Raw genomic sequence first — 27489 nt, 5'->3', positions numbered from 1 at the left:
AGTTTAATATATGTAGAAATTAAATGTATAATAATAATACCACAGGGCATGAGAAAGGAAATGGAAGTATAGTGTTTTAAGGGTCTTACATTATACCTAAAGTAGTATATTTTTAAGGTAGATTTTGGTAGTTAAAGACACATATTGCAATCCCAAGAAGCACTAAGCTAAACACAGAGAAATAAAAATAAAATTGAAATAATAATAAATTGTAAAATAGAATATAATTAACAAAATGAGAAATAACATAATAAACAGAAATGCAAAAATTCAATTAATTCAAGAAAAGGCTGAAGTTAAAGGAAAAGAATTAAAAAATGAAAGACAATTATCGAAATAATAGACTAAAACCAACCACTTCAATAATTACCTTACATGTAAATGGAATAAAACATAGAAATTATAATGCACAAATTGTCAGACTGAACAAAAAAGTAAGGTCCAGCTATACTCTTAAAGAAATTCATCTTATACATAAAAACATACATAGTTTAGAAGTAAAAGTATGGAGAAATGATGTACCACATAAATATTATAGTTAGAGGAGATATATTTATATCAGATGGTGTAGACTTTAAAGCAATGTACATCTCCAGAGAGATAGAGACATTTCATAACTATAAAGAAGTCTGTTTAACAAGCAAGAAGATAAAACAAACCTGAATAGATATTCACTTAATAACAGAGCTTCACAATACATGAAACAAAAATTGACAAGAATGAAAAAATAAATAGACAAATTTAAATTACAGTTAGAGTTTTCAACACTCCTCTCAATAATTCACAGGACAAGTAGACAGAAAATCAATGAAAATATAAATGGCTTGAACATCACTGTCAACCAACCTGATCTAAATGACATTCACTCACTAGGTACAAAATGTACATTCTTTTCAAGTACACATGGAACATTCAACAAAATAGACCATATGTTGGACTAAACGTAAAAACTAAAACTATAATACTCTTAGAAGAAAACTTAGGAGAATATCTACACAACTTACAGCAGATAAGAATTTCATAGGACATAAAACATATTAATCATAAAAATAATTAATAATCATAAAATGGATTAAATAATAAATTAGATTCACCAAAACTTTTAAATTCTTATCTTCACAGACATCACTAATATAGTAAAAAGACAAGTCTGGGAGAAATTAAAATACATATATTTGATAGGACTTACATATAACTATAAAAGGAATTTACAACTCAATAATCAAAAAGAAATAATCAAAAATTATAAACAGGTATATGTTTCAACATACACTTCAGAAAGGAAAATATATGAATGCTCAATGAGTGTATCTTATTAAAGTTTGACGTCTTTCTTCATCAGGGAAATTCAAATTAAAATCATAATCAGATGCCACTAATGTACACATTAAAAATTTTTAAACTGACAATACCAAGTGTTGGTGAAGACGTGGAGTAACTGGAACTCTCATACACTGCTAGTGGGGATGTAAAATGGAAGTCACTCTGGAAACAGTTTGATAGTTTCAAGTAAAGTTAAATATACACTTACTATATGATCCAGAAATTTCCCTGCTAGCTATGTACCCAAGAAAAATGAAAATATTCACACAAAGACTTGTGCATAAACTTTCTTAGTCACTTTATTTACAATAGCCAAATACTATAAATAATCCCAAAGACCCTCAACAAGTGACTGGATAAACAGTTTTGGTATATCTATAAAATGGAATATTATTCAGCACAAAAAGTACTGAACTATCAATACACAGAATGTGGAGAAATCTCTAAAACATTGTTCTGGGCAAAAAGAACCTGACACAAAAGACTACACTTCGTGATTAGATTTATATGGAGTTTAAAAGCAGGAAAAACTAATCTATAGTAATAGAAATCCAGAGAATGGTTGCCTGAGTCATGAATAGAGAAATTGACTTTAAAAGGACCGAGAGAACTTCTAGGTTGATGTAAATCTTCTATGTCTTCTTGTGGTAGTGGTTACTTATTGGTATATACATTTGTTAAAACATATCAAACTGAAAACTTGAAGCAAGTGCATTTCATTGTATGTATGTGATACCTCAATAAAATTGTGTTTTATGAGAAGTTTTGACTGCAAGATGCAGCAATTCAGATGAATAAACTGAATTGGAAATACAGGGATACACTCCATAGTCCTACACAAGCCAGAGAGGCATTCTTCACAAATGCATGCCTTGCATACTCAGGTGCTACTGCATATCTGAGGTGAGAGAAGTGGGTAAAGGACAAATCAGTATAGGTTTCATGGGGAAATTCAACCAGGAACTTAAAGGAAAGGAGAAATCTGAGGCATAGAGAGAAGGTTTGAAGTTTCCAAGGTATGATTCACCATATTGAGGTGGTAGCATCCATGGTCTGCACAGGGTCATACAAAAACTTGGTGTGGCTGATTCAGGTGGAGACAGGGGAACAAAATAAAGTACAACGTTCTGGAGGCAATGCAAAGGATGTATAAGGCTAAAAATGGGCATTCTTGTGAATCCTACGTGGGATAACGGTAGCACAAGAGTGATTTGACTGTGGCGAGGAACCTGAGGTCAGGAATTCAGGAAGAAGGCTCTGGACAGTGTACAGAAATGAATTGATGAGGACCTGCTCTAGTGAGATGTCCTTGGAATACAAAGGGAAGAGTGGACCCAAGAGCCCCTCTGATGAGCACAAGCCCTTGGAGAAAAGCACTCTCTTTCCGAACTTTCTAAGCATGCAGAGGCAGCCAGACTCAGTCAGGGGAGCTCCAGATGAAGTCAATGGCCTGAGCACCAGGCTGGGCTCGACCAAGGTGAAATTTGGGCAAATTTCTTAAGGACTCCACACCTTAGTTTCATTATATGTAAGATAGCAGTAATAATTCCAAACTTGGAGGTTATTGAGAGGACTAGAAGTGAGGAAAGTAAAACACCTGGTACTAAGTAGATAATAAACATTATGATGGAAGATATTATACTTAGTCCCAAGTTCATCAGACATTTTTCGGACCATTTTATTTCTGACCTTGTGGACTCAGGGATAGAGTCACAGCCATGCTGGAAGTGTGGTTGAATAGGTACACTAGTCATCAAGAACAAGCAACAACAGGTTTAAATATCCTTAGATGTGTGTTACATGTGGGCCACAAAGAGAGTGAGGTGGATCCTTTTTACCAAATAGCAATGGGTCAGGGGCCTGATTTCAGAAATTTGGGCCAAGAGGTGTGTAATTTGGAGTTTCTCCATTGGGAGATGACTTTTTAATTTTCAAATTGACTGTGTGTAGCCTACTTAGTCCAGCAGCTCCCTCATTAAGTGGCCTCCTTGACATTTTGACACAGGTAACAATGGGTCTCAGGAAATCATAGGAGACCATTGCTCCAGAATCTCAGCTCTAGGCAGGGATAGACAGTGAGGGTGTTTGGCAAGCACAAATTTGAGATAGCTGCTCAGATCTAGGGAAGAATACTTTTTCTTTTCTTTTTCTTTTTTTTTTTTTTTTGTACCGGGGATCGAACTCGGGTCCTTGCACTTGTGGAGCAGGCGGCGAAACCACTGAGCTAAATCCCCGGCCCTAGAATACTTTTTCTTTTTCTGTTTTTGATTTGTTTTGTTTTGTTTTGTTTTTAGAAGAATATTTTTCTACATTGAGAGAGACAAGCATTTACTAAGCATCTACTCTTTACAAGGCAGGCATTAGGCTACATGTTTGACCATGATTTTCTGATATAACCATCCATTTATTAATTGAGTTCCAATAAGCAATGTGTAAGATGTCAGAGATGCATTGGGATTAGGGAGTCAGAAAATTAAATAGATCATTACCATGGTATGACAAGTACCACCATAGAATGAGACCAGAACAGAAAACCAGCACCTAGTCTCATCTAGACAGTGAAGGTTCAAGAAATCACCTCAGGAGTGAGACACTAAAGCACAACTGGTAAGCAAGTTAACCAGGGGAAGGGGAGGAGGAGGTGGGAACTAGAGGAGCACAGCATTCCAGGCAGAGAAAGGAGCATTTGCAAAGGCCTAGCAATAAAAGAGACAGAGAGTTCATTAGGGGCATTGCCAGCAGTTCCCTGTGTAAAGTGCAGAAAAGTCTGCAGCAGTAAGCAGGAGCCCAGTTGTGAAGGATCGGTGCACCTGGAATAGAGTTACAGACTTAGCAAATATACAGGGTGCTAAACCCAATGAACACTCTTGTGGTGATGATCAGGATTTACACTGAAAGTGATAAGTAATGTGGGTAATATATACACCCTTAAAAATTTGGGATGAGGGCCAGGGATTTAGCTCAGTGGTTCCACAGCTTGCCTCACAAGCGCAAGGACCCGAGTTCAATCCCTCGTACCAAAAAAAAAAAAAAAATTGGGATGAGACTGGCACTGTGCCTCTGTGGTCTTCTACCCCAAAATACATCACCCCACCTAATTGTGAGAAAATATCAGACAGACCCAAATTAAGGGACATTCTACAAAACACTTGACCAGTACTCCTCAAAACTACCAATGTTAACAAAAACAAGGAAAAGCTGAGACATTGTCATAGCCAAGAGGACCCTAAGAAGGCATGACAACTAAATGTGATGTGGTATGCAGAATGAGACTCTGGAACAGAAAAGGATACTAGGGAAAACTAAGGAAATCTAATAAAGTATGGACTTTAGTTAATGACAATATCAATATATCATGCAATGTAACATAGTAATAGGTAAAACTGGGTGCAGGTATATGGTAACTTGCTGTACTATCTTCATAATTTTTCCATAGATCTAAAATGAATTTAAAACAAAGTTTATTTAAAAATATAGGAAGCTCAGTTAAATCTGGATTGTAGGTTAACAATGATTTTTCTTAGTATAAGTACATCCAATGCAATAATTGGAGCATACTTATACTAAACACATCCATCTTTGAACGGAAACTCAAATTTTACTGGGCACCCTGGCAACTGTGCCTGGAAAGGCACTTACCTTGGGAACAGTAAGGAGGGCAGTAAGGAAAGACATAGCCAGGAAGGTGCATGATATACAACTACCAGCATAGGCATATAGATGAGGAAACAGGCTCAGTGATTTTACCAGTCACCCAGTTAACTTAGTGGGGAGCCAGCATCTGAACATGGGCCTGTCTCACCCCAAACCCTTGTCTATCCATTCAACCCCCATACCTCACAATACTCTTTTATAAACATCCATAAGAATTCATTCTTGCTGGCAAAGGCTGAAGGAGAGTTGAGAACAGAAACTGAGCCTGGGGGACTTAGCAAAAGCAAGCAAGTATTCTTGAGCACCAAAACTCAGGGCCTTCCCAGAACACAAGGCCACACTCCCTGCTAAGCACCAGTTCCCCACTGAAGTCTCCTTTCCCCCACTTCTTTGCCCCTCACAAACACAATCAAACCAGAGATGCTCAGAGCCCTGGACTCCAATGTTGGAGGGAGGAGATCTCAGGGATATTTGTCCAAAATCCTCCCTTGAGCAGGATTCCATCCACAGCTGTCCCCATGAATGTTACCTCCTTGGTTTAACTCAACTCTTAGTTCCAGCTTGTGGCCCTCTTCCATCACCTGCAAGTCACTGCTTTCTACCTGCTCAGGTGTCAAAAAGCAGCTTATCAAGTGAATTAGAGCTCTATGTGAAGTAACAGTTATGGGGTCTTTGCACCACACCCCAAAGGCTTTCCTGTGCAGCAAGTGAAAGTTCATAACGTACATTCCAGCTACCTGGGGACACCTCTTCCCCATCTTGTTCCAAAGAGGTGATGTTGCTTTATACCTGGGTTCCATAGAGATGAGGTTAAATAACTGCATTTAGCCTAGCACAGCCCAAAGTTGCATTTGCCTATTTTAGTAACATCTGAGAGAACACTGAGGGGCAAGAGAAGAGTGAGAGTGACGTGGACTCGGCCACCAAAGTCCCCTGCAGGAAATTAGTGATGCCAGCCAGCTGCTCCAGGCCCCTGCTGGGCTGTTTCTCCTCTTCTCCTGCCTCTCAGGGGAAGCCATCCCACTGTGGCCTGCCAGATCTGGAAGACAAAGAGGGCAACGTTCTCAGCCTGCCGTGTGCCTACTTCTGACACATTCTCTCATGTAGCCACCAGGACAAACACAACCCTAACAGGGGTGGGGGTAGGGTGGGAGGAAGTGTCCAGCAATCCTCTTTTCTCTAGAAATGGGATTGGAAATGGAGTAATCATCTAAATGGGCAGTTCTGATGAGTCGATAAGCATCACTCCCATTTTTATTACAGTGATGAGGCCCACTGAGCAAGCATAATCCCTCTCCCAGGCTCCAAGAGACTGCCAGGGAGCCAGCCACCAGTCTGCTCCTCCACCCCAGCTGCATTAGTCTGATGGGAGGAGCACTGAGCTCCTGACAGACTGCATTTCATAATGGCATTTAAAAGCAGGGATCCCAGGTCACACCAGGGTCTGGGACACTGCTGTCCACACTCCCTCTACCCTTGACACTCCCCTCATCCTTCCCCAAACACTAATGGGGCATATACAGTCCAAAGGCAAGGCTGTCCTCAGCCAAGTAGTATGAAAAATGTGTTGGGGAGATGCCATTTTAAGGAATGTGATATAATGGGAAAAGTGTAGGTTCTACACTTTTAGAGCCTCCAGTTTCTCATCTGCATTATGTGATTTTCTAAGTTCTTTTCCTGATCTCCAACAAAAGGACCCACAGATTCATGACTCTCCAATCCAGTCAGGAATTCTACACTGGTGGATTAATTCCTTTGTGTTTTGAAGGCTGTTCTGTCTTTTGTATTTCCTGGGTGAAACAATAATGTAGTTTATGATGAACACCTTGTGGAATAAGATGACCTGGTAATCATTGAAAATGAGACCCCTGCAGGAATAGGACAGGCAGGGGAGTTATGGCCAAGGAGATGTAAGGGGTTTAGGGAGGAAAGTAGAAAACACCTACGTCTACATCATCCAGGGCTCACCCTGTCAGGCAAGTGAGCTGCAGATTAGGGCTGCTTGTTCTATTGATGGTGCTCAGAGCCTTTCAAAACAAATTACTACCCTGTGTGCCCATTTGGCTCCTGAATGGAAGCTTTGCCTTTACTCTGTTCACTCATTTACTCAATCACTGATCAGCCAGGAGGAAGCAGCAAAATTAAGGCCAGATTTAGATTCAGAAGCTGTGCCCTGACTGCAGTTCCAGTATTTACCTGTCACATGGCATTGAACAAGGCATTTCACCATTCTGAGCCAGCAAAATAAAGCTAGTGCCTGCCTTACACACTTCATGGGCAAAATGGCCTTCTTGGATAATTCCTGGGGATACCATGCCTATGGGAACAGTGCCAGCCAGAACTGGGCAAGGCAAAACATGCACAACCAAATATAGCATCCCTGCTTATGGTTTAAAAATGACAAATGGCATAAGATGCAATAGCCATAAACACTATCAACACAGCAGCTCTATTATATTAGTGACATTTTAGAAGAGGTGCTGTACATCAATAAAAAACATATTTCCCCAAAGCTAAAATTTAGCAGCATCAAGTTCTACCCACTTCACCCATATTATCGCCCTAGTATTACATTTGTGACTCAGAGGATAGGAAACATAGAAATGCATAGCAGAACTGGAGGTGTGGCCCCAAACCCAAGGCAAGGGAAATATGCTTTGTTATGCACTATATATCTCCCTGGTCCCAAGACCAATTTGTCTTCCACACTATGCCCCTCTCAAAATACCCTTTATTCTAAGATACTCAACGGTGTCTCAGTTAAGACAGGATATCATGACGGACATCTCAGATCAGGCTAGAAAAATGGGGACCAGAAATGTCCAGTCCAAAAGGAGTGTCCCTGGATTCCATTCCCCCTTATACACCAATCTGACAGCAGCTCAGAACAGCAGGCCCTAACATCACCTTGTCCTCCTTCTACAGATTGAAAGTTTCTGTCCCCTCCAAATTCCTATATTGAAATCTAATCTTCAATGAGATAGTATTTGGAGGGGAGCTTTTAGAAGGCAATGTGGTCATGAAGATAAAGCCCTCATGAATAAGATTAGTAGCCTTAGAAGAGACCAGAGAACTAGTTTGAGAGTCCTCACTAGACCCCATTCATGCTGGCACGCTGATCTTGGACGGCTTAGCTTCTAGAGCTATTAAATGTAAATTTCTGCTATTTATAAGCTATTTAATCTATACCTCTTTGTTATAGCCACCCAAATAAACTAAAAGACCCCCCTATTCCATAGGCCACATATGCCCAGGAAAGGGGAAGGATTTCCAGATTCATGACTCCCCCACATTGCCCACTACTCCCACTGACTATAGAACCCCTCTCCTTCCCCATGTACATTAGACAGATTCAGATTAGATGGGTTAAAACTTCTAAAATCACATGAAGTCCCTTGATCCTTTTGCTGCCTTTCCTAGAAAGAAAAAAATAGAAAATATTAAAAAGCATTTGTCCCTAGGTTATGGCTTGTGTCTAGATGTCCCCCCAAAGCCTCATGCTGTCATACGTGGGTCTTTTTAAAGGTGGCTGGGTCTAGAGTGTGTGATGCTGGGATTAAGGGTGTGTGGTTACTAAATTAGTCCACCGATTGGTTTGGCATAGCTCTGGGTGTTGATAATGGGAAGGCCCTCTCTGGTTGTGAGAGCTACCTGCCCTAAGGGTATATAGCCAGGCTAGAATATAAGGGATGGAAAGAGGGCTGCTGCTGTTGCTTGCTGCCGTTGCTTGCTGCTTTTGCTGCCTCCTGCCTTTCATTACATGAACTGCTTTTTCTCCTCTGTGATGCCTCTCTGCCATGCCACCCTGCCTTGGAGCCAGCCAATTATGGACTGAAACCTCTACAAACTGTGAGCTAAATAAGCCTTTCTTCCTTTAACTTTAGGTGTTGGGTATTTTGTCTCAGCAACAAGAAAAGTAACTAAGACACCCTACCTCTCCATTTCTCCTTCTACTGCCCCAGTTCAGGTTGTCTTCATCAGATGCCTCCTACCACGTGTCCCTTGTTACAAGACCCTTAACCTCCCTTCTCAGAGCTACTGCCCTAAAACCTAGCCTTTGCCCAGTCAGGTTCTTGCATTACAGGCTGCATAGCACCCTCCATCCCTACAGGGCACTATTTGAGCCACAAACTGATCCTAGGCCATGTCTCTAGCTACTTCCTACTGGATGGCTCTTCATTTCAGAACAAGCTTCATGTATTCATTCATTCAATGAAAATTTAATTGAGTCTACAATATATCACGCACTGTGTTGGGCACTGGAAATGTGGTACAGGGCAAACTCATCCAGGATGCAGGTGTTCACAATTCTTTCAGGGAAAACAGACATCAATCAAATAACCACAAAAAGAAATGTGTGGTTTATTTACACAATATGTGATATTTGATAAAATATGCTTTGAGGCAAGAAGTGATATTTGAGCTGATATCTGAAAAATGAGAAGAGATTAATTAGGCAAAGAAGGTGAGAGGAAGGGGTGGCAGGAACAGAAGAGCACCTCAAGCTACTGGAGCTGCTGGGCCCTGAGGCCTGTGACAGGCCAGAGCCACGCAGGACACTCAGGTCTGGGGCAGGTGAGGGAAGCAGAGAAAGTTATCAGGGGCTATGAGACACTCAAGAGGTGATGCTGAGAATTTGAATCTTTATCTTAAGAGAAACAAAAAAGCATTAAGAGGCTTTAGTGGGGGAGGAATGTAGTTTGGGGAGCATATGATATGATCACACTTGCATTTTGAAATGATTATTCCAGCTGCTGTGAGAAGGTGCTGGAAGGCCCAGAGTGGACATGGACATCTGGTGAGGAGGAAACTGCATCCATTCCAGACAAGAGATGCAGATGTAAACTTGGACTGGGAGCTGGGAGTAGAGAGCAAGCCAAGCAAATTAATTTACCAAGCCAGCATTTACCAAACCAGATGAATGGGTAGTGCCATCTGGAAAGATGAAACTCCAGAATATGATCAGATTTGGGTGAAAAGAGCCTGAGATTAGTTTGGCACAGATTGGGTTTAGGGAGCCTTTGAGGCTTCCAGGTAAAAATGACAGTAAAGGATGCAGCTTGGATGGAGGTCTGCATTTGGATGGAGACACACATTTTTAAAGTCACCGGCACATGGATCATAAAAGGTGCAAACATGAATGAGATTGTTTTGTACCACCTGTTAAACTTATCTTCTCTCTCGAGTCACTCCACCTATGCCTGTCCTTGCATGGACAGAGCAGGTTCTCTGCTGCCTCATCCTGACCTCATAGGCTCAGTACCTGCTCTTTGTGCAGTGGCATCTCTTGTCTCAGTTCATGGCTACTTGTCTATATATCTGTCTTTCTCTATAATGATCCAGAAACACCTTGGGAATGGAGACATTGATTCCCTGCTGGTGTGCTTGGCACATAAAAGACACACACCGTTGAGTGAGCAGTAAGGTGCGGGCCACTTTTCTGATCCACCACAAAGCCCCAGTACACTGCTGCTCTGGAAGGGACCAGAACAACTCACACCCAAAAGCCTTATCTAAGACCCAGAATCACACTCTCTGAGGGGAAACTGCCATTTTATTCCTCACTTCCCCATCCAAGAAGCCAAGACTGCTACTACAGAATTTAAAAAGGAGAATGTCATTTATGTTTTCTGTTACTATAAATAAGTAAGCAATCAGATTTCCTGGGGATGTATTTCTCATTTAAGGACTTCTGAGATGCACAGTATGGCAGGTAGAAAAACCAGAAGTTCTGTCCTCAAAGAGCTTCTAGTGCAATCTCTGGCTCAGAACCAGTGCTCTCATGATAACTCAAAACAGCTGTAAATTATTTTATGTGCAACATCTACATCAAAGCAAAGCCTACATCCTCAAGAAGCCTATAAGCTTGAGAAAATACACAGCAAACATTAATGCAAAATTAGCCTTATCAATACATGTAGAGTCACTCCTACCCTCTCCAATCCATTTCTAATTAGAAAAAGGTGCCTTTCCTCAGGAAGACATAGATCCTCAGCAGGACTTATGACCTGGCAAGTTTTAAGCCCATGTGCCCCTGCCCTAGCCAAAGATCTTTATGCAGTACACAGATATACAAAGCACATGTGACACCAGTAACAGGTGTTGTTCACAAGGAAGGATCAATATAGGTTGGTTTGGTTAGAAAAGAAGAAACAACTGCAAGGAAGATAACAGGCATGTCCAGTGGCCACTCAGGTTGACCAAGATGAAGGGGTCACCTGTTGGAATAAAGAAGTAAGAGCAGAAGGCTTAGCTGGGGAGTAATTAGGTAAAGCCTCAAATACCAGGCTAAGGAATTTGCACTTGACCCTACGGGAACTGAGGATCCTTTCTAGGGGCATCACCTTCTTTTCCTCAAAGCAGTGCCGTGGAGAGTTGACTGAAAATATCAATTCTCCCCAAGAAAGTGCTCTGCTGTAGGTCAGGAAGGATATCACAGGGGAAAAAAATCCATGTATTGACATGGAACTCCAGATAACAAGGTCTAATTCCTCACATTTATAGACCACCTAAAAATATATGAATTTTATGTCCAATATACTTATTGTTACAATAGTCCCATTTGATTAATACAATGAGAAACCAGAGCAGTTAAGGGCTTTGGTGAAGGTCAAAGAGAGAATTCACCCTGACAAAGCTGAGATTTGAACCCAGGTCTCACACAGAATCCAGTGTTGAAGGGCACTCAGCGTATCCACTCAGCAGGGTCTATCACCAGCCAGCGCTCCGAGTATTTACTTGACTCTGTCAGCCTTGGGTCCTTTCCAAGAAAAGACTAAGCTTCCAAACCAGCAGTAATGACATTGATTATTCCAAGCCAGAGACAGGGGATTCTGGATCATTTCCTTAAAATACTTGCCCAGCAACATGAGCCCTCACCCCACCACCCCTAGTCCCAAGAAAAAAATGTACACTGCTTCATTAACATGAAGGGAGAAAGAATTCCCTGTGGATTTTTTGCAGTCTCATTTCCCTAGCTTGTCAAATGCCAGCAGAAAGCCAGTCTGGCTGCATTGTTAGCTTTGCTGTATCTTATGTTTGTAGTGTTTGCAGATTGCAGCAGCCTCCCTCAACTCCCAAACTGGGCAAAAACATCACCTTTGAGCCTCCTAGAGTATCACGCAAAAGATTTTCCTGTTCTCCTTGGGCTTCATGATATTGTATTCTCTTCTTCTAGCACAGCCATATTTTTTCCCAAGGAAGAACATAAAATATATTTTTAGCATTCCTACAAGATATGTGACCAAAATATGTTTTAAAAAAACAAATAAATAGAATACTTTCCAATATGACATGCAAAGCATAAAAAGTATGCTGTTCCGAAGCTAATTTTCAGTTATCATATTTACATTCTTTTTTTTTTCTGCTTCACCCTTGTGTTACTAAGGAAGTTGGAATGAAAGGAGATTTGTCCCTTTTTCTCAAAGATCAATCTCTCACTGCTTAGCTTCTTCACACCTGAATTCACACATCTCCCACATCATGATAATTACCTCCATGGTAACCACTCATGACATCACAAACACAACATGATAGCAGAAGGAACCAGAGCTCCTGAGATCCACTTTGATGCAAATGCCCTATCTGACCTAGGGGGCTTCAAAGCAGAAACAAAATTAATTTCATCTTGAGATTTTTAGCAGCAACTTAATTCTTGAAATTTATTCTTGGATTTTTATATTTATTGGATTTCAAAGCTTCCTGCTACCCAGGAGTTTATGAATATAATCAAAGGTCCGTGAAATATCTAAAATTGCACCAAAGCACCTGCACGTGAAAGCAAACTAGTGAGACCAATCCAGCCTCAAGACATCAATCCTTAACTACAGTTAGATCTCACAGGTATTTCTGATGGTCAAAAGAGGGGCTTTTAAGATACTTCTATAGTTTTTCAGAAAACAATGTGTTACTGGAAGTCTTTTTCTCCTACCTTTTCTTACCTAGCACAAATGAATTGCCCAAAGTCTTGAGCCAAGGTTAGCAGCTATTAATAACTTTGTGGGCAGCAGCCAAAAGAGTGGACACACCACAATCATGTGATATGTACACCACCCAAGCTTTACAGAGAAGAATGGAAACACTTATTGTAAGATCCAGTGGTGAGATGTGAGATGAATGTCAACATCCACTTTTCACAGGCATTTTTTCCCTGCAAATGGCCACAGCTTTGGGGCTTAAACTTTTATTTCAAATACTATTTAGATCCATCAGGGCTCTCAAAATATGGATTTCACATTGGAGACATCAAAGTGCATTATTTACTAAAACCACTGCAGGTCTCCACCCCCTCCTTTTACAAGATGCTATTGTAAATTCAGGCTGTTTTAATCTCTGTGATTGAAAAAAATAGAAAGAGAAAAATGCAACATGAAGAGGAATGAAACTTTCAATCTAGGAGCTAAAAAATAAACATTACTCAATGAGTTGCTTACTTTAATTACTCGCCCAAGAATTCCAATTTACATTTATTTTAATTAGTCATAGAAATGCTCACCTATTATTCTCTGAATACAAAATTTTGAAAGCAAACAAAATAGAAGAGGAAAGGCTTGTTTAAGGGTCTCCCAAGATTAAGCTTTGCATTTTTCTCATTTTTTTCCTGAATTTGGGGGATAGCATTTGTTTTGGAGAATCTGATCTTAGGAAATAAAACATTGAGTTTGATTTGTGGACACAAACTACTTCAGACCACTTATTTTACTCAACAGAATTTCAGAAGCACAGGCTCTAGCACAGGCTTTGCATAAATAATGCACAATCACGTTTCCTCCTAAAATGCAAAAGATCAAAATGCTCAGTCTGTTTGCTGATTGAGTTAATGAGTGGGTGGGTGAAGACTCTAGGACTTCTTCACTCATCTTGCCTTTTGAACTCATTCAACTTTACTTGCAGTTTTAAAGTATATTAATTGTTTTGCTTGTCCATCTTGGATCCCTGGTTTCTGGCAACAGAAAAAGAAAAGAAAAATTAATTTTAATTTGACTTTAATTTCAAAAATGTGTCCCACTAGATTTCTAAAAAGCAGAATCCTCAAAGCAACTAGGTAATGCCAAAGATTCAAGAAGACTCACAATAGCTGTAACCAAAGAAAGATGGTTGGCTGACTGATTCACCAAGGACTTGCAATGATACCTGGGAATGAAGCACTTTTGATTATGAAGGAGAAACCTTTCTATTAAGACTTGAGCCTCTGACTCCCATGCCACCACTCAGTCAACAGTTGCTAAAACAGATCTAACAGCTCCTACAATGGGCAAAAAAACTCTGCTAAATGCTTTAGGGGGATAAGAAGATGGTCCATATGTGATTTTTCAGGAGCTTGTCAGGGAAGCAAGACCACTACAGACATACAATAACTACCAGTTATAGTTGATATGTGTTTCAAGGGTTATAAGGATGCCAGGCCTAGTGACACACATCTGTAGTGCCAGAACTCTGGGAAGCTGAGATAGAAGGATAGCAAGTTTGAGCCCAGTCTAGGTAACTTAGACATTTAGCAAAACACTGTCTCAAAATTTAAAAATAAAAAATGTGTTAGGGCTCCACCTCAGTGTAGAGGCTCCAAGTTCTATCCCCACTACTGGAAAAAAAAAAGTTTTGGGGAACAGGGGACTACTTCTAAGAAGGGAGATGATTGTAGGCTCTATAGACATCACAAAAGTATGAGGATTGAGCAGAGAAGCAATGAAGAGGCATAAAATATGCAATGGCCCAGAGATAAGCCTGGGATATATTTAGAATAATGAGTGGTGGACTGGCTTTGTGGAGTGTCTGCCATGGCTAGGGTACAGAACAGTAAGAGGATCTTGCAGGTCAAAGCCACACACCCAACAGCTGAAATATGGCCAACCTATGATCCCAAGATCTGAGTGAGAATCTGAGGAGAGAAGAAAAGGGATGACATGGGCCTGTAATGCAAGTTCAAAAGGATACCTCCACAGCCTATGGTAGAGACAGTGTTGCTCTAACTTGCTCTGGAAGGAACAAAATAAGGAAAAAAAGAAACAGTCAAATTTTAAGTCACTGAACTTTAAGAACCTGCCTAACTTTGTCCTGTTTGGCTGATATGGGTTTACTGGGATCTCCAGTGCAGTGTCTTAAAGTACATATTTTTTTCCTGTTACTAGGGATCAGACCGAGGACCTTATTCTTGCAAAGCACACACCTCCTACTAAGCTACATCCTCACCCTCTTATGCAATAGCATTTTAAAGGAACCACTCACTCTACTTCTGATATACTTAAAAATCAACCATGACATATTAGAATCCACTGCTTTTGGGATGGCCATGATCCCAAGACAGCACATTAGGGAATCACCTCTCATCAAACCCACAGTCCTCAAATCTTCACTAAAGTTTAGGACACTTGGCAAGGTCTTTTGTGTCCCAAGTACTGATGGGAAGTTCTGGGCTAGAAGTCAAGGGAATGTTCCTGGCTCATCCTGCCTAGACACTGACTCCCTGGGTATTTTAGGTGAGTCTCTTCTTCTCTCTGAGGCCCAGTTTCATTTATAAAATGAAAATGCTGGATGTACTTGCTTTCATATTTTGTGTTCTATGAGTTGGGATAAAGTGACTGTCCCAAGTTCATGCAGCTATGTAGAAGTGAGACCCTGGACCAGACCCTGCATCTCCTGATCCATTGATCTAGTACCTTTCCATAATCTGAGCTACATGAGCAAGAGGTGTTAACAGTAGCCAGTAGCAGTAAGTGGCTACTGTATGCCCAGTACTATCTCTATTTTGTATATATTATGTCTAGTTAGTCTTCACATTAGTCATTTGAGTTAGATAAATTTTTCAAATAATTTTACAGAGAGGAAACAAACACAGAAGGATGAAGTCATTTACCCTAATCACACACTTAGTAAATACACAGCCAGGATTTGAAATCAGACATTCTAATTCCAGGACCCATTATTTGTCATCTCTATTATCCACAATACAGAGTAGAATAAGGAGTAGCTCAGTGACATAAAGGACATAGAAACCTTAAAATAGAAAATATGGCAGTTTTCCAGTGGTGAATTCACATTGGACATATGCAAGCTTTCAGAAGAAATATTTTGGCCAGTGTTCCTTGCCTGCACACCTCTCTATTTCCCTCCCCACAGATGACCACATGTACAGTCTCTGGGGGATCATTTAAGATCCAGTGGTCTTAAATGTGGTCTAAATAGATTATGGATAATGACCACATGGAAAATCAGGAGATAGTGTCCTCCTGGCTGACTCCTCTAGCTCATAAAACAAGGAAAACCAAAACCACCAGATTGTTTTTACTACTAAATAAAACCCAAGAGGAGTTATCATTTGAAAATCTCCAGAGACCACACTGACATCACCTCCAGGCACGCACACAGGCATGCCCATCACAACACAGCTTGCATTCATGGCTGTGCCAGTGCAGGCATTATTTTAAACAAAGTAAGAGGCAGGAGAACTTTAAAACTCTAAAGCTATTTTCAGAGGCCTGTATTAGATCGTTTGTATACTTTCTTTTACCTACAATGCCTAAGAGCTTTATTTTAGGGTTGTTTTTTATTAGCTATTCTTTTTTTTTTTTTTTTTTTTTTGGTACCAGGGATTGAACTTGGGACCTTGCGCTTGCGAGGCAGGTGGCGGAACCACTGAGCTAAATTCCTGGCCCCTTCTTTTTAAGCTATTCTTGAGCAGATTTCCTATTACTAATTAAAATGTATGGTAGAAAGAACCCTTAATCTTGGAGATGGTAGCTTTGTATCTAGTTCAGCACTTTCACCATTTTCTTGTACTTTGGCTGCTCATTTGACTTTTCTGAGCCTTGATTCCTCATGTGTAGAGAGGGAGCTGATCTTCTCTATGAGTCATCTAAGGACCAGGAGCCATTGAATCATGAATTTTTCTGGATGGATCCTCTGAACAAAATTGTGATTCATGAAGATTAAATTCCAATAAAAAACAAGAGGCAATGAATGTGCTACTGAAGTTGGAATTAAGTTCAGATTAAATGCTCTGCCTCTGTCTAGTTCTGGAAGCGTGACTTGGCACTGACCTGCTGCCAGGCCTTGGGGTTCCTTGGTCCAGCCACACAGCAGGGAGAGAGACAGCTCTTTCCCGGGGGGCGGGGGGGGGGGGCTGTTTCCATGAAGCAAATCTCTGCAATCCTTCCTGACTTCCCTGGAGGGTAAGCTTGATTCCTTCCTGGGGAGAGCTTTGGCAGTGCGAGAGATGCAGGAAGTAATGAGCTAGACAGACAGGGCTGAGAGTGAAGCCAGATATGAGAATGCTGGGTCTTTCTGGTGTGCAGACAGGCATCCCCCTCAAGTCTCATGATTGTGCCTCAACAGAATAAAATCCTCTATTGCATTCCTGACACTCACCATCCAAGATGGTGGATGTTTCTCCATAGCCTTCCAGTCTTGGGTTGTATTTACCAAAATTTTATTTCTCTAGGCCTCTAGGATCCTTCTGATGCTGTCATAGGAAATAGATTTGCTTTGTTCAGAGTTCGGCATTATTTCCATTGAGTAGTTATATGTTGGTACTCTAAAAGGACCTTCTCATTTCCCACTGTCCAAGAGGGGACAGGGCTGCAGTTGTTTATTAATGTATTTTCCTAGACTAATGAAAACAGAAAACAGGGGCCCATCATTCAGAATAGCAGGTATTCCTTCATGTGCTAAGAGGGGGACTATCTAGCCCAAGATCTGCCTCTAAAATATGAGTTATGAGAGTGGGATATGACAGTCATTGCATAAAACCAGCATCTAAAACAGTTCCTAAAGCATATTAGCTGCTCAATAAATATGTGTAGAAGGCCAGGAATTTAGCTCAGTGGCACCAGGCCTGCCTCTGCAAGAGCAAGGTCCTGAACTCGATCCCCGGTACCAAAAAATAAATAAATAAATATTTGTGGAATGAGAAGCTGAATGAATGAACAAATTCTAACTATCCTAAGATTCTTCCATTCTCTGGCCATTGTGTTCATACCCTGCCCCTGATTCTCTTTATTCACTATCTCTTAAAATCTCCTACTTTCATCTCACTTTCACATTTATTTGGTCTCATGGACTTCCATACTGATGACTTGGCTGCATCATTTCTTGATAAGATTAAATCTATTTTTTAATTGACAAAACCTGTACACACCATGTACAAGATGTTGTCTTGATAGATACATTGTACAATGGCTAAATTTAGCTAATTAATGTATGTATCACCTCACATTTTTTATCTATTGTGGTGAGAACACTTATAATCTATTCTTAAAATTTTTCAAGCATATAATACAATGTTATTAACTATGTTTACTTAAATGAACTTTAATAACAGCTACCATTTTTGAATGCTTAAATATACTAATCACTATGTTAAGTAATTTTAAATGTATCATGGCTCTTTATCAACAAAATAACACAAAGTGGATATTGTGTTACCTCCATTCAACAGATGAGGAAACTGAGGCAGAGAGAGCAGGTGTTTTACCCAATGTTACCCATTTGCCAGATGGTGGGGTAGAGTGTCCACACAGGCAGGGCAGCAGTGAGGAGATGGCTTTACTCTCACTCAGAAGACAGCATGCTCAGGGTCTGTGACCTTCAGAATCACCTGGAGCACATCATATTCCATGAGCTTCTCCAAAGCTCTGCTGGCTTCCTCTCAGTTTTCATCTGAGTCACTAAAAAGTGTTCTTCAAACTGGGACTCAGGATCAAGTACCAAACTTTGGACCATTTCAGACTGACAGAGAAGGGGCTGGGGATTTAGTTCAGTGATTCCGCTACCTGCCTCACAAGTGCAAGGTCCCGAGTTCGATCCCCAGTACCATTAAAAAAAAAAAAAAGGAAGACAGACTGACAGAGAGGACTCAGTCTAATTAGATATTAATGTAACCCTTTCGGTGTCACTAAATACCAACACCTACTATGCTTGGTCTATACTGGGTATTCAACAACTGCTCTTCAATTAATAATTTATTGTTACATTAATGAATGAGTAACTTATCAGAAAAATTCAAGTCGAAACTTTTTTTATTTTTACTTAGACAACAAGAAGTCATTCTTTTAAAGCATATGTCTTCAAGATCTGCCATGTGCTTAGAATTTGGGAGCCACTGTAGGGGACACAGAAACATTAAAGTCCTCATACTCATGACTTACAGTTGAGGTGGAAAATAAGATTAAAACATCTACACAGCACTATATTCTAACACAAGAGTATTTACATCACCCTGTGTCTCGGGGTAATCAAATGTATTCTAGATTTATTTCTATACATTTAAAATTATTAATATTATCTATTCCATTTTAGAGGTGGAAAATAAAGCACAAAAAAATTGTTCTTTGTCCATAATCACCCACATGGTATCATGCCAGGATATGAAGCCAGTCATTGTGATTCCAGAACTCATTTTTAAATTTAATTTTTTCGTGTATGGTGCTGGGGGTTGAAATGAGGGCATCATGTATGCTAAGCATATGCTCTCTTACAGAGCTATACCCTCAGCTACCAGAACTCATTTCTTAATCTCTACTCTATGCTACAGGGCACAATAAGAGGAGGTAGCTCAGTGACACAGGGACATTACAAACTCACATACATGTGTATTTACATAAATAGGTGTGGTTTTGTTCCATTTCTGTGTGGTTTTCTTTTTACACAATAAATGGGATCATACACTCCATATAGTTTTATGAATTGCTTTTTTATATACCATATGTCTTGAAGATATTTCTATGCAATCGCAGAATATATCAACCTTGTTTGTTTATAGTGGTAGTGTGTTCCACTGTATGGATATTTATTTAACTTTCTTCCTACTGATGAAAAACTAAGACTGTTTCCAGCTTTTCAATTACAATGCTTCTGTTTTCATTTGTTGTCATATGTACATATATGAATATTTCTACAGTACAGGTTTCTAGTAATGAAACTGTTTGGTCTAAGGAAATGCATATTTTTGTAGTGCATTTCTGATAGGATTTTGCCACTTTGGCCAAGAACAAGCCATTGTGCTGATGTGGACTCCAGGGTCAGGTATAAAAGATGAATATCCATATACCCTGTACTTACCTGTAATACCTCATACTTTCCAAGGAACATTTACACATATTATTTCAGTTAATCTTTATAAGAAAATGAGTGGTTAAGAAAAATATATATTGGTATAACTAATTGGATATAATAAAATATTTGGGTTGTGCTCAGCTGTTAACATATCCATATATATATATCCCATATATATGGGGTTTTGCTTCGTTATGTTTTTGTGTTAAGACAAAGTCTGGCTATGCAGTTCAGATTGGATTTGAACTTACTGTGTAGCCCAGGCTGGCCTCAATCTCATGGCAATCCTGACTCTGCCTCCTGAGTGCTGGGATTATAGGTGTGTACCACCATGTCCAGCTTCAAGGTTCTAAAGATAGACAACATGAGCATAATCAAGTATTGCCAAGTTTTGAAGAAAAAAAAATACAAGAGGAGATGGGAAATATTTCCAACTCAAAAGTACTATGATTTTATGATCTTAGATAAAAATATAAAAGGAAGAGGTCTATGCTGATAATATGGGAAGAAAACTAAAAAAAGACCAGAAAGAACGGTTAGGATGGGAGAGTCTTCCAGAAATGAGTCCCAGGAGTCCATACAAAGACTTGCAAAAAACTAACAAAATCAAAAACATGTTCATTGTCTTTTGGAAATCTGAGTAACCCAGGCTCAACCTTATTGCCTAAGAGTAATAATTAGTCTAGAGGTTTCTTCTCCAAACTAAGAAGGGGAGAGATGACAATTTACTTGATCAACAAAGAATCTCAAGTTGAATCCTTCTCAAAGATAATTTACTCCCGATAAAAGATTTTACTATTAAATATTACTTATGATTGAACAATAGGTAGCATTAGGTAAGAGAATTTTGAAGAGGAATGAATAAGCTTCTCTGCAGAAAATCAGCAATCTGTTCATGATCATCCTGATAATCAGAATAATGACAAAAGGAGGAGGAAATTGTAATGAAATTTTGATAAACATACTCAATCAGGTGTCCTAATATTTGCATGTATGTTTCAACTAAGGATTCTATAAGGACTTACAACATCTTATTTTAATAGCTGTGAAAAGACAACCTGTCTGTCTCAGCTCTCTTCATTTGGCTAGTATGTAATGTATCCATAAATTATAACTCACCTCCATTTTTTTAGCTTTTATTATTAATACATGTTTGCAGTACATAATAATTGCATTCCTTTTGGGGACTTGGTAATGTACATAACACAGCTCGATTCTTTGATCATCCCCTTACCCTTCCCTCCCTCCCACCTCCCTTCATCTCTTAATCCCCTTCCCATTTGAAAAAGATCTTTCTACTTTCTATTATCTGTATTTTATTTTTATCTTTATATTTTGGGTTTCTCTTATATGAGAGATATTTAAACTTGTGTGCTGCAGATGAAATAAATTAGAACAGGATCTAAGACCAGGACTCATGTTGAGTGATGTTTTCAAAGATAATTATCTTTCAATACCAACAAAAGCTTTCAAAAGCACATCAGCTTTCTCTATCATCCCCCGGTTAGAGGGACAAAAAGCGAAAAAGGAATGTGTCCCTTTAAGAAACATATTTTCTGAAATCTATATAGTTCTTAAGAAATTCTTTGATTATGAAAAATAGTTGGCAAGAGATTCCACCCTATTCCTGCATACCACTTGGACTCTGTGAGAGAATTTACAATTTTGGCTTTAATCAGGACACTCAGTGTTCTGGCCACCCTGCATAAAAGATTAGCTGTGAACTTTGCCAAGGACTTATTTATATTTCAGCTAACCAAGATTTTCAATAATCATCTACCTTCTAAACTAACTGAGGTCCTTTGAAGCAGCCATGGTGGTGGGGGGAAGCCTTCATTTTCACATAGGTTTCTCCTTTGTCTGGCTCCAGCAAAGAATCTCTTCTCTCCCTAGGGATCCTTGAAAAATATGTAGCTCATAAGGAGAGCAAGCAAGGGGTCCAATCTGTGATGGGAAGGAGAGATACTATGACACCTTTGTAGGACTCTCAACAGATGCTTGCTGCACAGAGGGCTTAAAAGAACTATGAGATTGTTGTTGCTGTGGCAACCTTGCATGCCTAAATTAACAACAAAATGAATAGTCCTTAACAGGTTTTGGTGGCATCAACAGGATAACACTTCCCTTTCCTGGGACTATGTCCCCTCAATACTGACCCCATATAGGTATGATTTTCCTGCAAAGAACTAAAGTATTCAATAATAGCAAGCAAACAGAATAAGCCTCATGTACTTGCCACACAAACTTCCCCAAGCCAAGGGCAGAGGCCATGTTATTCTGCCTCCCTGCTGAAGTTAAAAGGCAACTTTCAGGGCTGGGGATTTAGCTCAGTGGTGCCTTGCCTGCCTTGCAAGTGCAAGGTCCTGAGTTCAATTCCTGGTACTGAAAATAATTAATTAATTAATTAATTTAAAAATTAAAGGCAACTTTCAATTCCCAGTACATTTTGTGGCATTCAAATAGAAAATTTTATTATCCAATTGTTAGTCTCCTATTGAACTTTTATTGTAAGCAGGTAAAGCTAAGGGAGAAAAGAGGGGAGGAGAAAGGAGCTACAAAGAGGAAAAATGTGAAATCAGCCATGGTCTGTAACTGGACCCTGTTTAACCTTGAGGATACAGTGCATGTTAGTTAAGTAGGTTAATATGTTGCTGGCCAGAGGAGCTTTTCTAGACTACAGGGATGTTTAAAACAGGAAAGAACTTTTGCTTTCTTGAACTAAAGTTATGTAAGCCATTGCTCTGAAGAATTCAATATTAACCCTTAAATGGAGATAGGAAATGGGGGGGAGCTTTCTTAAGGCATTAAATGGTATTAAAAATCTGTTAAGCTTGTTCGATCCCCGGTACCAAAAAAAAAATCTGTTAAGCTGGGCTGAGGGTGTAGTTAGCTCAATGGTAGAGCATGTGCTTAGCATGTAAAGGCCCTGCATTTTATTCTCCAGCACCAAAAAGAAAACTATTGGACTAATAAACTTTTAGATCATGAGAACTTTTCAAGAAATTGCCCAGTTAGTGTTCTATTTGTGAAGCTATACAACGAAAATATGCCTTCTATATAAGTGTTACATTCTGGCCCAATCTTAGGCAGAAGTTTGATTCCTCCAAGTGTTATTACTATATGATAATGGAATGAAGAAAATATTTCTGGGTAAATAATTTTTCCAAAGTTCTAGGCAATGCAAATATCAGCAATAGACATCTCTGTCAAGTAATGTTGATAATAATATTGATAATGTTAAAAGCCTTGTGCTAATGAGCTGGATCAAATGCATGGGATAACTGGCTATATTAGTCAACTTTTTGTTGCTTGGACAAAATTTCCAAAATACATAACTTAAAGGAGGAGAGGTTTATTTTTAACTCATGGTTTCAGAGGTTTCAGTTCATAGTCAACTGGTTTCAAGGCGAAGCATCATGATGGAAGGGCCTGACAGAGAAAAGCTGCTCAGCTCAAGGTAGCAATTGGAAAGAACCAGTGAGGAAGGGGCCAAGGACCAGATATAATTCCCACAGTGATGCCTCCATGACCCACCAGAAGTGTGCTTTACTAATCTCTCAAGTCAATCAAGTTGACAATCAAGATTAAGCATCACACTGGCTAAGAACAGAGCAAGGTCAGCCTCATAGTCAGACATTCTAATGCCATATATATTGGTCTACTCAGATATATATCCAAGTTTGCCAAAAGACAGTAAACAGAAGTACATAATGAATTCCATACACATCACCACCACTCAGAATATACATACCACTGATAATACATTCAAGATTTCAGCATCCTTTAAAAACAATGACGTACATACCTATACTTACAAATCCCATGTGATAAATTACCAAAAATGCTCTAACTCAATATTTGAGCACTATGGAACATTAGCATCACACAAGTACATTCTTCATGACTTCATAATATCACCCTGATGACACATTAACTTTAAAAATAAGTAAGGTTCATCTTCATTATAAAAAGTAAAGGAAGATATACTTTTAAAACTCTATTATGCAGTTGTGAAAGTTCCATATAAAATTAAAATTGTCATCTCAAAGGTTTTTTCCTGCTATGGTTCAACTGTGTCCCCAAAAAATTACTATTAGATATTAAATCCCTGATGCAACAGTGACGGGAAGATGGGACTTAATAAGATATAATTAGGTCACCAGGGTGCATGGATCAATGTAGTCATCACAGGTGTGGGTTAGTGCAAGAGTGGATTTGCTATAAAAAAAAAAAAGATTTCTTGCTGTCTTATTCTGCCCTACCTTCTCTCCAGTCCTTCAGTCTTTTGTTATGGAATGACACAGCAAGAAAACTCTTGCCAGATGCCAGCACCTTGATATTGGGCTTCCCATACTCCACAACTTTGACATAAATTTCTTTTCTTTATAAACTATCCATTCTGGAGTGTTCTATCCTAGCAACATCAAAAAGATTAAGATACCAACTATCTCCACACAACCAATAATAAAAATCTCTTACTAGTACAAGTAGGGAACATGTTTTATAAAACATACTTAGGTGATAAGAACCTATAAAAATTTATACAAAAAAATTCCAGAGGGAAAAGACAGGGAACCAAGAAGAGGAAAATAATATAACAAGGATAAGCCAATACCTATCAGTTATAACCATAAATGTAAACGGTCTCAATTCATCAATCAAAAGAAACAGACTGGTCCTACCTAGGTCCTGAGTCACGCGGAAGACGCCTAATCACCCCGCTGCAGACAGGCAGGTCTGCCCACACCTTACCGAGGTCCCCAGTCACGCAGAACACATGCTGAATCAGCCCGCTGCAGACAGGCAGGTCTGGGCACGCCCTACCAAGGTCCTGAGTCGCACTAAAGACCCCGAATCACCGCCCTGCAGACAGGCAGGTCTGCCCACACCCTACCAAGATCCCCAGTCCTATGGAACACACGCTGAATCAGCCCGCTGCAGACAGGCAGGTCTGTGCACGCCCTACCGAGGTCCTGAGTCACGCAGAAGACACTGAATCACCCCTCTGCAGACAGGCAGGCACCTGATTCCACACTACAAAGACGCAGAGGACACCAGACCACCAGACCAAGGTACTAGGTCCCACTGCTCCAGGTCCAGAGGAAGGGGCTTCCCGGTCACCATCCCTCCAACTGCTCCCAGCCCAGAGGAAAGGGCTTTTGGGCCACCTTCTATCCCACTGCTCCTGGCCCAGAGGAAGGGGCTTCTGAGCCACCATCCCACTGCTCCTGGTCCAGAGGAAGGGGTTTCCCAGCCACCATCCCTCACGCTGCTCCCAGCTCACAGGAAAGGGCTTTTGGGGCACCATCCCTACCACTGCTCGCAGCCCCTGGCCCAACTCACCCAGCTCAGAGGAGGTAATCCAGGCAGGTGCTAACAGCCCCCTGCCCCAGAGAAATGAGAAAACATGTAAATAAGTCTCAAAACCAGACTTCCAGATCACCTACAGCAACCCCAAAGGGAAATGAGATGGAACACTCTGATACTCAACCACCTGCACCCACTGAACTGGCAACAAAAGGGGATCTGGAAAAAATGAAATCGGAAATAATTTCTCAGATAACAGGAGAAATTGTGCCCCTAGTGCAAGACATGATTGAGAAATCTAGAGAGGAGCTCAGGAACATGATGGAATCCCAACATAAGAAACAAATGGAATCCATAAAACAGATGCAAATAGATTTCCAGGACATAAAAAACTCCACTGAAAGTCTACACAGCAGAATGAGCCAATGTGAGGACAGAATTTCAGATATAGAAGATAAGATTGCAATTAGTGACCAGGAAAAGAAAAAATGCTTCAAAATTATAAGGGAACATGAGAAATCAATCCAGCAGCTGCTAGATGATGCAAACAAGAATAACATAAGACTTATTGGGCTCAATGAAGAAACAGGAGAGAGTGGAGATGACATAAAAAACCTCTTCACAGAAATAATGGCAGAAAACTTCCCAAGCAGGGGAAAAGAGCTTGACATACAGATAAGTGAGGCATATAGGACTCCAAATAGCCTTGATCAAAAAAAATCTACACATAGGCATATAATTGTTAAAATTCCAGAAACACAACAGAAGAACAATGTTCTCCAAGCAGTGAGAGAAAAGAAACAAATCACATACAAAGGAAAGCCCATCAGAATCACAGCAGACTTCTCAACACAAACCAGCAAGGCAAGAAGAGCTTGGAGTGACATATTCCAAGCCCTAAAAGAAAACAGCCTCCAACCCAGATTGATGTACCCTGCAAAACTATCTTTCAAACTTGATGGAGAAATAAGATACTTTCATGACAAAGAGCACCTTAGGAACTTCGTGAATACCAAACCAGCACTCCAAAGAATTTTACACAATATCCCAGGAACAGACATTGAGAATCACAACCCCAGGAAGCAAAGCAGAATGAACCCATCTGGCATGACAAGAAATTAAATGTAAAGGGGGAGAACCCAACAAAAAGAAAAAGTCATGGCAATGACAAGTCAATACATTTCAGTTATAACCATCAATGTTAATGGTCTCAATTCACCAATCAAAAGAAATAGACTGGCAGAATGAGTCAAGAAGCAAAATCCAACAATATTCTGCATGCAAGAAACACACTTCATTCAAAAGGAAACTCATAGACTGAAAGTTAAAGAGGGGAAAACAATACTGCATGTGACAGGAACCAAAAAAAAAGCAGGAGTAGCTATCCTCTTTGCAGATCAAGTAAATTTCAAACTGACACTAATTAAGAGAGAAAAAGAAGGACACTACATCTCTGTAAAGGAAACAATCCAAGTGGAAGAGATGACAATCATAAATATCTATGCACCAAACACTAGTGCACCCAACTATATAAAACAAATACTAACAGATATCAAAAGTCATATATGCACTAATACAAGCATAGTAGGGGACCTGAACACCCTACTGTCACAAATAGATAGATCAACTAGACAAAAAATAAGTAATGAAATACTAGAACTCAATCAAACTCTTGAACAAATGAACTTAACAGATGTTTACAGAGTCTTCCATCCCACAAAATCAGAATACACATTCTTCTCAGCTGCACATGGGTCATTCTCAAAAATAGACCACATACTCACACATAGAACATGTTTAAGTAAGTGCAAAGGAATTGAAGTTATCCCCTGTATATTATCAGATCATAGTGCAATGAAATTGGAGATCCATAGCAAAAGAAACTCAAAAAATTTCATAAACATGTGGAAATTGAATAACACACTTCTGAATAACCAATGGGTCACAGAGGAAATTAAAGAAGAAATCAGACAGTTCCTACAATTAAATGACAATGACAATACAATATATCGGAATCTATGGCACACAATGAAAGCAGTCTGATGAGGGGAATTCATAGCAGTGAATACGCATATTAGGAAAACAGAACAAGCCCAATTAAACAACCTGATGCTGAACCTCAAGCTTCTAGAAAAAGAAGAGCAGGACAAACCCAAA

The 27489-nt window shown here is 39.7% G+C and overlaps 1 protein-coding gene and 1 long non-coding RNA gene across 2 annotated transcripts in view; both read right to left on the bottom strand.

Annotated features, from left to right (window-relative positions):
- Positions 1 to 27489, bottom strand: part of Ces5a (carboxylesterase 5A) — a 353566-nt gene that overhangs the window by 242801 nt on the left and 83276 nt on the right. The gene's annotated exons all lie outside the window — the stretch shown is intronic.
- On the bottom strand, positions 1088 to 26403 carry LOC147830670 (uncharacterized). The gene is made up of 3 exons (XR_015440767.1): positions 21806 to 26403; positions 20277 to 20374; positions 1088 to 13918 (listed from the first exon to the last, which is right to left on the bottom strand). It is a non-coding gene; the product is annotated as an uncharacterized LOC147830670 (long non-coding RNA).

This window comes from Heterocephalus glaber, unplaced genomic scaffold (assembly GCF_053883595.1).
Source record: "Heterocephalus glaber isolate CG9 unplaced genomic scaffold, H.glaber_assembly_v1.0 deba00000071, whole genome shotgun sequence".
Taxonomy (NCBI): domain Eukaryota; kingdom Metazoa; phylum Chordata; class Mammalia; order Rodentia; family Bathyergidae; genus Heterocephalus; species Heterocephalus glaber.
The sequence above is the reverse complement of the archived record's forward strand: the minus strand, read 5'-3'. Positions and strand labels throughout refer to the sequence as shown.